The sequence below is a fragment of the Aythya marila genome, assembly GCF_965140915.1.
Source record: "Aythya marila genome assembly, chromosome: W".
Taxonomy (NCBI): Eukaryota; Metazoa; Chordata; class Aves; order Anseriformes; family Anatidae; genus Aythya; species Aythya marila.
Genome location: NC_139081.1, coordinates 14,902,288 through 14,916,381, shown reverse-complemented (window position 1 = coordinate 14,916,381; position 14,094 = coordinate 14,902,288).

Here is a 14,094-nt window from a genome sequence, read left to right as displayed (position 1 = left end):
CCAGGGCGTCATCTTAGGGAAGAGATAAAGAGGTAGAGTTAGCGGCTCCAGGGACACTTCAGGATCTTATTTCTTCCTGTAGTTAGCTGCTATCCATAAACCCGAACCAGTAAAAATAGAGAGTTATATTAAAAATTCTGGATAATAACAAAAGTATGGGATTTAAAACAAAACAAGAACACTCTTGCATGGAAAAGAGGTTAAATTATCTCATTCATTTCCCAATTCCCCTGCAAACTCTACGCTCAGGTCCTCTTAACTCACTGACCTATCCAAACACAGGGCAGATGCATCAGTTCTCATTGTTCTTGGTAAAAAGATGACAGTTTCACGCTTGCTGTCAAATAACATCTCTTTCCAGCACACTTTCCTATAAACTATGCTAAGTCCTCCAGGCTTTTTTATATATGCTGGAAACTTCAGTTTTATCTTAATGACCATCTCGGTGGGAGTTGCCAAGCTGCTATCTTTGATTCTGCTGTCTTTACAAATACAAATAAAACAGTACATCAGCGACGCTCTGTGACAAACTAGGCGACGTGCGCATCGACCTCTGACACAAGGAAGGAAAGAATTCGTAGACAACATCCAGAAAGTATTACTTTGTTAGATATCAGAGCGGTGGGGCAGAATGACAATGCTACACAAGACCGTGCCTATGCTCCTGTAGGTGGGGACCTTTTCATAAAGTTTCTCCACAGCCAAGGCGCAGGCCTGTAGGGAAGAGGACAGACTTTCTTTGTACTGCTGGAGTAGTTTAGTCAATTCATCCACCTCATGTTCTTTACAGGCCATTACTGCCAATGAGCTGGCATATGATGATGGTGTACTCCTTAGAAACTGCCTCCACATGGGACGTGTACACTTGACTTCATCTGGATCTTTGGATGTTTGTCCATTGTCTAGGTCCCTATAAATCATCTCCCGTATGGCTAATTCCCTCAGGTACTGGATTCCCTTCTCCACAGTGGTTCACTTGCCTGGTAGACATAAAAGTTCTTCCTTGAAGGGATACCTTTCCTTCACAGCTGCCAGGAGACGCCTCCAGAGGCTGTGAGATCATGCTCCATCTCCAATTGCTTTATCAATGACCCCGTCCCTAGCAAGGGATCCCAGCCACCTGTCTTCCCTGCCCTCTAATTTCAGACTTTCGGCTCCTTTGTCCCAGCACCGGAGCAGCCAGGTGACAAGCTGCTCACCTATGCAATGACCAAAATCTTTTCGCACATCTTGTAGCTCACACTGGTATAAGTTTTGGGTAGTTACTGTTGATTTTTTGGCATCTTCATCTTCCTCCTCCTGAATCCCTGATGGCCCAGCATCGTCATCTCTATACCTAGATTTGGCAGAAGACTCTCTGCGTTCTAAATGACCTGAATCTCTATACCATTTTTTCACCTTCTCTACAGGGACAATTTGCACTGCTACAGCTCGTTTCTCTGACCCAGCTACAGGGTCTGCCACAGGGGTTGGAATACCCTCTGCAGGGTCAACTTGCACTGCTACTGCTCGTTTCTCTGACCCAGCCACAGGAGCTGGAGTGGCTGCAGGAGCTGGAGCTGGAGTGGCTGCAGGAGCTGGAATGGCTGCAGGCACTGGAGCGGCTGCAGGAGCTGGAGCGGCTGCAGGAGCTGTAGGGAGCTGGAGCGGCTGCAGGAGCTGTAGTGGTAGCAGGAGCTGGAACTGGAGCAGCTGCAGGAACTGGAGTGACTGCAGGAGCTGGAACTCGAGTGACTGCAGAATGCATTGTAGGGGTCGGAGTGGCCGTTGGGTCTGTCACAGGACTTGGAGTGGCCGCAGGGTCTGTCACTTGGTTGATAGTAGTATCAATTGCAGCTCGATAGGCATGGGCCAGACCCCAGCACGTTACAGTGATTTGTGTCACTTTGGAACTGCCAGAGTCATGACACAAGACTGTGAACACAGAGTCTTCTGCTAAGTCTAGGTATAGAGAAGACGATGCTGGGCCATCAGGGATTCAGGAGGAGGAAGATGACTATATAATACTGTATTACAGTGTAATACAGTATTATATAGAGGACTATATAATATTGTATGTCATCACTACCATGATTACTATATACCCTAGATGAAAATGGTGATTAATTAGAATGTATGGGAAAGAGTGTAACTTGAGCATTACATAAACGGTATGGAATAAGGGGTGGATAGATGTTCTAGTTTCAGTTAGGACAGAGTTAATTTTCTTCCTAGTAGCTGGTAGAATGCTATGTTTTCGATTAGGATGAGAAGAGTGCTGATAACATGCTGATGTTTTAATTGTCGCATAGCAGTGCTTACACCAAGCCAAGGACATCTCAGCTTCTTGCTCTGTCCTGCCAACGGGCAGGCTGGGGGTGCAGCAAGAGCTGGGAGGGGACAGACCCAGGACAGGTGACCCAAACTAGCCAAAGGGGTATTCCATACCATCTGACATCATGCTGAACAATATATAGGGGTGGCTAGCCGGGGGAGGGGGCCTGGACTGCTTGGGGTTAGGCTGGGCATCGGTCAGCAGGTGGTGAGCAATTGCGTTGTGCATCACTTGTTTTGTACACATTATTAGTAGCAGTACTATTATCATCATTATTGTTATTATTATTATTGTTATTATTATTTTCCTGTCTTAATAAACTGTCTTTATGTCAACTCACGAGCTTCACTTTCCCATTTCTCTCCCCCATCCCAGAGAGGGAGGGGGGAGGGTGAGCGAACGGCTGTGTGGTGTTTAGCTGCCGGCCGGGTTAAACCACGACACATTTGCTGTTGGGTTTGCGGTGGGTCCCATGTAGCGAGAACTTGTCCCAGTCGCAAAGACGTAACACAGCAGCCGGGAAACGGGGGGGCCTGGGGGCCGGGGGGGGAGCACCCACCCAGCAGGCAACTTGGAGCTCCCAAACAAGCCCGCGATTGTGGTCCGGGGCGCCGTGGCCCAAATTTGATCAGGGCGAAGAATAGAGGGGTGCAGTGCGACTGCAGGCCCTGAGGTGTTTACTTGTCAATATTATGGGCCTGCAGCTCAGGGAAAATGGGTAGTGGGGAGTGGAGCATTAGAGAAAGGTTTTGAAATACCTCCTCAACAATTGGAGGAAAGGCAGCTTTTAGCAGTCAGTAATACAATACCAACACAGCAGACAGGGGATGTGCCTTTGGTAGCATTAACTTTGGGGGTCAATTCTTGTCCCCAGATGAATGTTATCCTGATGATTACTGGTCTTCTCAATCCTACACCGCCCTCGGTGAAGCTGCCAGCACTGGTGAACACAAGGGCAGACGTCACAGTGATACCCAGAATGCGATGGCCTAGTAGTTGGCCGCTTTGGCCTTTCCTGAAATCTGTACAAGATGTGGGTGGGAAGGAGTATGGCAGTAGGAGCAAACACCCTATCATGTTCTCCTGGGTGGACAATGGTTTGACTGTGGAGGCTGGATGCTTGTCTCCATATGTGTTGGACATTCCCATCGCGCTCATAGGGCGGGACATTTTACAGATGATGGGGGCTAGCCTAGTAATCCCTGACAGGCCTATTAAGCAGGAACAAAACCAGAGTTTTTAGCAGTGGCCGCTGATGAGCCTCTCACCTGGCTGTTGTCTTGGAAATCTCATGAGCCTATCTGGGTGAATCAGTGGCCGCTATCTCAAGAAAAATTAGAGGTGCTAGAGGAACTGGTTAAGCAAGAGGTTGCACTAGGACATCTATGCCATTCAACTAGCCCCTGGAATATACCGGTATTTCTAATTAAGAAGAAGACAGGGAAGTGGCGTTTTCTCCATGATCTGCGTAAAGTGAACACAAGCATGCAGGACATAGGAGCCCTTCAACCTGGCCTCCCAGTGCCTTCTATGATTCCTCAGGATTGGCAATGCCTTGTCATAGATCTCAAGGACTGTTTTTTCTCAATTCCATTGGCGGAACAGGACAAGCAGTGCTTTGCGCTGACTGTTCCATCTGTTAATAATCAGGCACCTGCTAAACGGTATGAATGGACAGTCTTGCCGCAGGGTATGAAGAATTTGCCCACCATTTGTCAGATGTTTGTGGCCCGCGCATTGCAGCCAGTTAGGAAGCAATACCCACAGCTGATGATGTTACACTACATGGATGACATCCTAGTGGCAGGGGAGACGTTACCGAATGATCTAGAAGACACAATTACTCAGGCCATGGGGAAACATGGGTTAGCAATAGGGGAAGAAAAAACACAGAGAACAAGCCCGTGGAAGTATTTAGGCACTCAGATGTATGCTCGTGTGGTTCAGCCTCAGATGGTGTTGGTAGCAAACCCAAAAGTAGAAACCTTGAATCAACTGCAAGAGCTCGTAGGCTCAATGCAGTGGCTACGACAGTTTGCGTTGCTAGCACCGAACGAGATGAAGACCTTCACAGACCTGCTGCAGGGAGACACAAACCTGACAGCACCACAATGATTGTTACCTACACATCAAAAGTTATTGCAGTCTTTCTTTTCGTACATGCAGGCAGGTGGGCTCGCAAGGCAGGAATTGGGGAAGGGAATTCAGGCACATATCTTACTACAGCATGAGGGGGCGGTCATAATATTGCACCAAGGGGACAGTCGACACCCACTGCTTTTTGGATATTGTGTGGCCCCGAAGGTTGCGTTACCGCAGTGGGAGGATCTATTAGCTCTCGCCATACAGCGGGCCCGAACGAGAACAGTCGGATGCTCCAGTGTAGAGCCTGTGTCAATTTCATGTGAGTTATCTGCAACCTCATTGGACTTGTTGCAGAGGAACAGTATGTCAATCCAGGCCGTGCTGGCCGGGTATCCTGGTCATTTGGAAGTGATGTGGACTTCCCCTTGGTCGGTAATTGTACAATTTGTCACCATACTGCCAGTGGTCCTGCTTGCCCAGCAACCGCTGAAGGCCCGCACAGTGTTCACAGATGCCGCAGGGTCGACGCACAAATTTGCGGTGGCATGGTGGGACGGGATCATGTGGGAAAAGGAGGTCAGGCAAGAACCGGGAGTGTCACTTCAACAACTGGAACTGAGAGCCATGTTGCTTGCCTTAACACGCTTCCCAAATGAGCCCTTGAATATTATCACTGACAGTCAGTATTTTCGAGCGGCGCAGCTGTGTTGCTCCTGTACAACTCCCTGCACCGTTACTGCTACACTGTTATACAGTGCCCTCTCCAAGAGACCTTGGCCTGTATTTATCCAGCATGTAAATAGTCATACTGAGATCCCTGGATTTATCATTGAGGGAAACCGGGTAGCAGACGCTGCCTGCTATGTACTCGACCTTCGAGAGGCAGCAGCCCAATCCCACCATCAGTTTCATCAGTCTGCCCTCGCTTTGCACCGGCAATTTCATCTACCATTATCTGAAGCGAGAAACATAGTGGCAGCTTGTCGCGCTTGCAACACCGCAGCACCCTTGCCCATGGGGGTTAATCCTCGCGGTCTCCGCCTCAATGAGTTATGGCAGATGGATGTCACAGAATTTGCACCATTCGGGCGACTCAAATATTTGCACGTAGCAGTTGACACGTGCAGTGGTCTCATGTGGGCTACCGCCAGTACCGCCAGAAAGCGAAACAATGTATTGCCACGCTTCGCATGGCTATTGCGGTCCTAGGCGCGCCTACCACCCTGAAAACTGATAATGTCCCAGCTTATATCAGTCATACTTTTACCCGATGGTGTGCTGCATGGGGTATTAAGCTCGTTAAGGGCATTCCTGGCAATAGTCAAGGCCAGGTGATTGTGGAATGAGTGCACCGGACCCTCAAGGAGCGTCTTCGGGCACTTAAGGAGGGGGGAGGTTTGGATACTCTGGAGCTATGCCCACATGCTTTGCTTCTGCGAGCTCTCTTTTCATTAAACCATCTAGAAGGATGGGCTAATGACCACCTTCGGGATTCTGCAACACCCATTGGTATAGTCCAGACATGGACAGCGGCAGGCCTATGGTCGAAAGACCCGGTACCTTTATTGGTCTTGGGCTGGGGCTATGCTTGTGTGCAGCTCCCTTCTGGACTGACCTGGCTGCCAGCCCGACATGTACGCCCTGTGCCGGGGGGTGAATTCCCCTCGTGAGTAGAGGCCATTTCGGCTGAGACGGACGATAGAGGAAGTAGGATAATATTACTGGCAACTGACTTATAACTGCCACATACTTGCTATTTGCAGTGCCTAGGGATTCTGCTGTTGCTGCTACCATGCTGCTGTGCCAGCAATTTCTGGCAACAACTTGCGAAACTGACTAGCCACATGGACGCGACGCTCTGCTTGGCTCTTACGGCGGTGGGCGACCCCTTTTCGCTTTGCTTGTTTGGCATTCCGCAGCCATTAAACGTACCTAGGAATGAAAGTGGCAAAGTGGTCGCTAACGTTTCAGTGGTGACGATCAGTGGCGAGAGCTACGCGCCCGACATCCTGAGAGTCTTGGACCCCATGGGGGTCATAAATTCGAATTACACCATCAATACTATATGTGACGGACTTAGAGAAAGCAACGTCAACGACATCTGCAATTTGCAGGTATCAGCGGTGTTGTCTAATGGTCCAAACAACAATGAGACACAGAACTGGGGGTTCAGTCTCTGGGCTGCAATATTAGCTGTGAATTATAGCACCCTGGTGCTTGAAGAACTCTCTCCCTGGCTAACTTTGGGTACAATTATGCACAATGACATACTCAGGAGTGGGTTAATCTTTTTCAACACGATGGAGTCAAAAAGGCGTTTTCTCCCTCCATGTAGGTGGCTGGATGCTACCATGGCAGAGACGTTCCCTTCAATGCATCTGCCCGGTGCAGAATATGATGATAAGAGGTGGGCGACAATCGTGGTATTTGACAGTCCCTCAATACCTTTGCGTTTGCCGCAGGGAATCTTCTTGCTTTGTGGGGGTGGTCAGGCTTACCCGACTATTCCCCCTAATGCTTATGACAGACCTTGCGCACTTGGTACTTTGGCAGTTAGTCCCCTCGCGCCCGATGACATCAGGAACGCCACAGGGGAGGCGGGGATCCGTCACAGGCACTCGTTGAAAGAACCCACTCTAGATCCGGACTGTGATGACGGATGGTATTTGACTACCCGAACACAAACAATTGTTGAGACGCTTTTTATATTCCCACAGCTCGTTCGAAATACTAAGATGATTGAGCGGTTAGCTTGTTGGGCACTGAAGAATGCTAACCGCATAGCAAAGACTTTGACAAACCTCATAGAAGACATGGAAGCTCTTAAAGAAGGATTGTCCTCGACAAGGCTGGCTGTGGACTACTTGCTTGCTTGAACTGGCATCGGTTGCTCTGAGTTGGAGGATGCTGGCGTCAAAGGTTTCTGTTGTATTGATTGGACAAAGAACACGACAACGGCAATTGAGCGAGCCAAGGGCGTGGTTGAGAAGTTGTTGAAGAGCTCGTATGGAGATCGAATTTACCGAGACTGGTGAGGGAAGGGCTGGCTAGATAGGAAGGGCTGGTGGATAACCTCTCTTTTATCGGCAGTTTTTTCGGTGGTGATATTATTGGGTGTCGGCGTGCTCTTCTTGCCCCTGCTCTTTCGACTATTGCGACAGATGCTTGAAAAGCTAGTCCTGCAAACAGCGAATATTAACCTGCTTCTTAATAATGGATGGCAGTGCCTGCCACAAGAAGAGAATGATCGCCTTTAGCTAATGCTGTACTATGCTAATATCTTCTGTAACAGGAAAAGGGGGTGAGACAAAAAGGGGCGTGATATATAGCATAAGGAGAGGGGAGATATGGGGGGAGATGTGGGGGGAGGATTGGGAGGGACCGTGGGTGGAATGGTCACGGGGATCCGTGGCGGTCGTGTGTACAGGTATAAGAAACTATGCTACGCAGCAATAAATTGGCACTTGAGCTAGACAAATGCGTGTCCGTCTCTGGTGTCCCTGCTCGGGGAGCAGACATCCAGGCAGCCAATCAATGCTGTCTCTTGGGCTGGGGTAGCACAGAGAGAGGCAACAGGTCTGGTTGGATTCAGAGCACTGAACTACCACCGTCACGGATTCACCAGTAACGTATAACCACCCTTACTCTAGTCGCGTTTAATGAGAGCTATCACGACTAGGAACAATGCAATCAAGTGCAATTTATTACACCAACAGGTACACAGGTTCTTTGGATTGCCGGCGATAGTGACTGTCTGCAAAAGCAAGCTAGCATACATGAAATACACAGGTGACACAGGTGACAGAGGTGCACAGCCTGGAAATTAACACGTTAAAAGGATCAAAGACTCTAGAGAAATTTATAACCAAGTGTTCAAATCTCACCCAAAGGCGTCCCACTGGGGGGGAAGTGAGGCTCAGCCCGTCAACTGGTCCCAGGAGTCAGGAGGTCCTCAAGATGTTGTATTCCCTCGGGATGGTATCTCCCCTGATGGTGGTATCTTCCCTAACATCCCCTCTCTCTTAGGCCAATTTATATTATTTTCTATCTTTTAGGTGGAGCTTGAGTGGCTCTAGTCAAGCATATCTTAGTTGTGATTGGTAAAAAGTTCTCCCGTCTCTGTTTAAAGTAATAGGCTCCGAGAAATTCAGAGCACATGCTCAGTGAGGGGTGGTCGCACCTTGGAGGCGGGTAGGTTTTGGGATACAGGCGTGTTTTGGTATTATAATGATATTATAATGAGCACTAGGGTACAGCATTTGTCAAAACATGACAGGTCCTTGGCTCAAGGTAGCTAAAAGTGCAGCTTATCAGTCTCAGTGTGCACAAGAACAATCGAGTCTCCAACTGGTTACAGAGCCTAGCCGTGGTGTCTCCACTCCACTGTACGCTCCATACTGTTTCTTAGAGCTAGCACACCAGGTTCCCCCAGTACGATAGCATCTAAGGTTGAAAGCCTAGGGAACGCTCAGGTCATGCAGCTACGCCTTACCCTGAAAGCCTCTTCAATGCTGTACATTTTCTTTAAAATGTGAATGTTAGTTTTATTTTCCTAGTTACTTCAGGCAATTACAGCACAGTATATACCTTCCAATAATAATAATACAAAAAACTCGGAGCTATTACAAGATCTTTATACAAGAAGGTGTCATTTTAATGTATGAAACATTAACTGGGAAACAGTTTATGTACTGTACATGTATAAGTTTTGGTTTGGAGAGTTATCTTACTATTTGTGTTCAAGTTCAGTAAATGACCAAACAATTTCCATGGCCAAATAACATAGTAAAGGCTATGTGAATCTGGAATTTAATTTCATATAAAAGCCAGTCATCATTTCATTAATGCAAGATATGGAAACGTAGCAGAGCTTGAAAAACTTAATATAAAGTTATTGATTAAACAGTATAGGAATCACAGGGTTGAAGAATACAGTCATACCACCAACACCAGTTCCAACACATCAGCACTGTGATTCTCAGGAAAAGGATATAAATTCCTCTAGAGACTGATGCTTTTGATCTCAGTACCACTGAGAAGGAAGAGTGTTTAACACAACTATTGTATGTATATTTCCAAAGTACAAAAATAGAGCTGTACAACTATTACAGTACAGTGAAAATTTCCTCATCTACAACAATCTGGAAATAGTAACATTTTCACAAGGGGAAGGTTCCTTTTTTTTTTTTTTTTTTTTAAATAACATTGCATTCAAATGCTACATTAAAATACTATGGCCTTTAAATCCCCATAGATTTTATGATTATTAAAGACTCAAAAATCTGTTACAGATATTAATACAAAGTGTTTCTCAACATTGTCTTTTAGGAGACTGATATTTGCCATATATTCCCACATTACTATGCAGAAGTAGTTTGGCAAGGGACTCCTTGCCAAATCTAAAGGAGTTATCCAGGTCACCTCAAAGAACATATTGGTTAATAGAATCAAAGATTCATAGAATGGTTTGGGTTGAATGGGACCTTAAAGGTCATCTAATTCCACTCTCCCTGCCATAGAGAACACCTTCCACTAGACTAGGTTGCTCAAAGCCCCATCCAACCTTGCCTTAAACACTTCCCGGTTATCCACAAATCCTCAGGGTAACCTGTTCCAGTCCCTCGCCACCTTCATTAAAAAGAATTTCTTCCTTATGTTTAATAGAAATCTACTCCCTTTTAGTTTAAAAGCATTGAACCATTGACTGCAACTCTCTGAGTGCAACCATCCAGCCAATTCCTTATCCATCTACCAAACACCATGTATCCAATTTAGAGACAAGGATATTGTGCAGGAAAATGTCAAATATTTTCCACAAGTCCAGTTAGATGATGTCTGTTTCTCTTCCCCTATCCACCAATGCTGTCACCCCGTTGTAGAAGGCCATCAGATTTCTCAGGCACAATCTGCCCTTAGTGAAGCCCTGCTGGATGTCTTAGATCACCTCCTTAAAAAAGCATTTGCACAAATACTCTATTGTGATGGCACCCTGTCCTGGTTTCAGTTCGGAGAGAGTTAATTTTCCTCCCAGTAGCTGGTAGGGTGCTATGTTTTGGCTTAGGATGAGAAGAGTGCTGATAACATGCTGATGTTTTAATTGTTGCAGAGCAGTGCTTACACCAAGCCAAGGACATATCAGCTTCTCACTCTATCCTACCAGCGGGCAAGAGCTGGGTATGCAGCAAGAGCTGGGAGGGGACAGACCCGAGACAGCTGACCCAAACTGGCCAAGGGGGTATTCCATACCATCTCACATAAATCTCACATAATGCTGAGCAATAGATAGGGGTGGATAGCCGGGGGGGGGGGGGGGGGGGGGAGTTGGGGGCGGGCTGCTCAGGGTTAGGCTGGTCAGCGGGTGGTGAGCAATTGCATTGTGCATCACTTGTTTTGTACACATTATTAATAGCAGTACTATTATCATCATTATTGTTATCATTATTATTGTTATCATTATTTTTCTGTCTTAATAAACTGTCTTTATCTCAACTCACGGGCTTCACTTCTTCACTTTCCCATTTCTCTCCCCCATCCCAGAGAGGGAGGGGGGAGGGTGAGCAAACGGCTGTGTGGTGTTTAGCTGCCGGCCGGGTTAAACCACAACAGTCCTTTTTGGCGCCCAACATGGGGCACGAAGGGTTGAGATAATGACAGATCAGACCAGAGTGTGTTAAACTAAAATTGGTATAAGTATTAGACCTGCTTAATAGTTGCTAGTCACAATATTGATTCCTTTAATCTCAGGACTGCTGTGCCTCTTTTCCAAATTGAGTTTTATAGCATGTTACTTTCTGCATGTACTCCCTGTAGTTCTGTTTATCCTTTCTGGGCCCTTGTGCTGTAATTGCCTGAAGTAACTAGGAAAATAAAACTAACATTCACATTTTAAAGAAAATGTACAGCATTGAAGAGGCTTTCAGGGTAAGGCGTAGCTGCATGACCTGAGCGTTCCCTAGGCTTTCAACCTTAGATGCTATCGTACTGGGGGAACCTGGTGTGCTAGCTCTAAGAAACAGTATGGAGCGTACAGTGGAGTGGAGATGTTGCGAAGCACGGACGAAAGCACGACAGACACCAGCAGAGTCAGATCATGCTTCACCATTTTATTGCCCGAATAGTCCAACTTTTATAGTGAATTTTACAGGGGTGGACAGTGTTTCACACAAGATTATTGGTCAAAAGCACTCAGACAAACCGTTAAGAAAATAACACCACCTGCAAGAAAAGAACCCCCCTTTTGATTAGAAGTTAGGAAAACAACCCCCTTTGTGCTTAACGGCCACGTAGGCCTAGTCCTTGAGGCCAGCTGCTGATAACAATATTTTCTGAGTTCCTTAATTGGGTGATGTGGGAGTCATTGCCGTGGGAGCTTCTCACAGTTACTCTGGCAGCCTGGTTTGCTCAGCTACAGCAGGCCCTGAGATTTCTAAGGCCTACTCTGGTTGCTTAAAGCAAGCTTAGATCGAACAATTATGCCAATTCCCAACAATTCCCCCGTTTTCTTTTAGTACAGGCAGTACTTGGTTTTACAGTAGGTGTCAAATACATAACATAACACAACTATATAACTTAATCCTAATAACACTACAATTACTGTAAGCACTTAATGGTAACACAATCTAATAGTAACACACTTAAACCTAATCACTTGATGGTGATCAAAGGGTGTCACAGCCCACGTCATTGTCAGAATGATTATCAGGAACCTCTTCATGGTCGTCTTCAGCGTGTGCAGATTCTAAAACTGCTTCAGTCCACTTTGCAGTGATCCACTGGGTACCTGTTCCCGGCACCACTTCAAAATCCCTATAACATTTTGCAAGTAACCCTTTAACCACATTTAACATAATACTATGTGTAATGATGATTGACACCACAATGAACAGAATCCTTAATCCCCCTTTGACTAATCCCATTAACCATCTATGCATTGTTTCAAACAAATCAGTGAACCATTGATTGAAAGGATTGATACCATATTGACTCTTTCTCATGTGCTCTTTCAGGAAAGTAATGAATTTGTGAGTTGAAAAGGTCTAAACAGTACATTCCCTTAAATTTCTCCAAGTGGCTACTTCAAACAATGACTCCGTACTAGTGAAACTTGATTTTGCTCGACCGATCGCAACTCGTTCTGCTAGTTGCTTACAATTGATTCCCCGTTTTTTCTAAAAAGCGCTGTAATAAATCCATTTCTCTATGATTTTTTGCCGGCACCAATTTCCTATGCTTTTGGCTTGCACTATGGCAATATCCCAGAATCCTGCACTATGGCAATAATAACCTGTACTATGGCAATATCCCGGAATCCTGCACTATGGCAATGATAACCTGTACTAGGGCCATATTCCGGAATCCTGCACTATGGCAATAACCTGCACTAAGGCAATAACCTGCACTGTGGCAAACCTGCACTAAGGCAATAACCTGCACTATGGCAAACCTGCACTAAGGCAATAACCTGCACTGTGGCAAAAGCGCGCTCTCATTCACACAGTACACAGCACAATCACACATACAGAGCACAATCGCACACCCAGAGGCCTCTGGCACATCTCACTCTCAATCATACCACAAGAACATAATTTAGAATGATAAGCAAACAAACAAGTATTGTCTCTCATTGTGTTCCTCGTGAAATGACTTGCAACACTTTGTTTTAAAACCTTACCCTTACACAAATACTTTCAACACAAAATACCTGGACATTTAAGAATAACACATACAATTATTAACACTCCAGTTAGTATCCCTCCAGCAGCTGAAAACATACTGTTTGTCTGCAGTTTCAGGAGATCTTTGCTCCTGCGGTGAGCGGCTGAGAGTGGAGTCCCCTCCGAACAAAACGCTCAGGGTGCACCTAGGGGCATCCACACCACAGCCGATCCCCGCAGCCGAGCAGTTGTTACGTGCGGCCGCAGATGCCACTCCAGGCACTAAAATTGCCAATGCCGCTCTAGCTGCAACCCCACACAATTCAACATTATCATTGCAATCCGGTGCAAGCAATGCCCATTTATGTCTGGTGATCTCACACAACTGTAACAAGCTAGGAGCAAATACAATGAGTTTATCTAAGTAACATGGACATCTGATAGCATTTGCAGGGATACCTTGCCAGGCCCTATCCCCACAAATCAGAGAAACATCAGGAGGTAAGGCCAAAGCTGTACAATTGTTCCAAACACTGTACTTGTTACCCCTTGTCTCCATGCTATAAACCCCTAAGTCCTGCTTAGCAGCGTCATTGTAATCACAGGTGTTATTTGTGTTTTTGTACCGGTATGGCCTTTTCCAGGTTCCTGTAGCAGGAATCATCTGATATCCACGGCTACGTTCACTTTTGTAGCCACCTTTCAGGTTGATACATATTTGACTACAGTTACCAGGGTTTTGGCATTCATCAATGTCTCCACAGTTTCTCTTGTCTACAAACTCAAACCCAGCTGGACAGTCACATTCATTTATGATGCATTCCTTCAGGGGCTCATCACCCCAGTCCTTGCAGTCTCTCTGCTGGTTACACACTTTATTGATATCTATGCATTCTCCACTTCTGCACTTGAATTTGCCAGGTCCAGAGCACTGAATAACATTGTTACAGTTTGCTTCATCAGTGCCATCCAGACAGTCTCTCACACCACTGCACTGCCTACTCCCATGGACACAGTTCCCATCTTCACATCTGAACTGGT